The sequence below is a fragment of the Antrostomus carolinensis genome, unplaced genomic scaffold, assembly GCF_000700745.2.
Source record: "Antrostomus carolinensis isolate BGI_N321 unplaced genomic scaffold, ASM70074v2 C12558700, whole genome shotgun sequence".
Classification (NCBI taxonomy): domain Eukaryota; kingdom Metazoa; phylum Chordata; class Aves; order Caprimulgiformes; family Caprimulgidae; genus Antrostomus; species Antrostomus carolinensis.
Genome location: NW_010347432.1, coordinates 1 through 303, shown reverse-complemented (window position 1 = coordinate 303; position 303 = coordinate 1). Strand labels below are relative to the sequence as shown.

General features: G+C 62.7%; 1 non-coding gene across 1 annotated transcript; it reads left to right on the top strand.

Annotated features, from left to right (window-relative positions):
• Positions 1-230: 230 nt before the first annotated feature.
• Positions 231-302, top strand: TRNAD-GUC (transfer RNA aspartic acid (anticodon GUC)). The gene has a single exon. It is a non-coding gene; the product is annotated as a tRNA-Asp (tRNA).
• The last annotated feature ends 1 nt before the right edge of the window (position 303 follows it).

Below are 303 nucleotides of genomic sequence, written 5' to 3'. Positions count from 1 at the left end.
CCCAGACCATGCTGGGGTGTGAGTCTGTGATTTTACAGGTTATCTAATTGGCTTTCCAGCTGGGGAAGGGTTCATGCTTTCCTCAGAGGGTTGGTTTGGCGGGGGGACGCTCCACCTTTACGGGTGCCTCGGGTCAGGATCAGCGCTCTGCTCACAGCAGGGCCGCTCCGAGGGCGGATCCCGCAGGCGACTCTTGGGGTGCGGCGAGGGGGACAGGGCACATACCCCGGTCCTCGTTAGTATAGTGGTGAGTATCCCCGCCTGTCACGCGGGAGACCGGGGTTCGATTCCCCGACGGGGAGG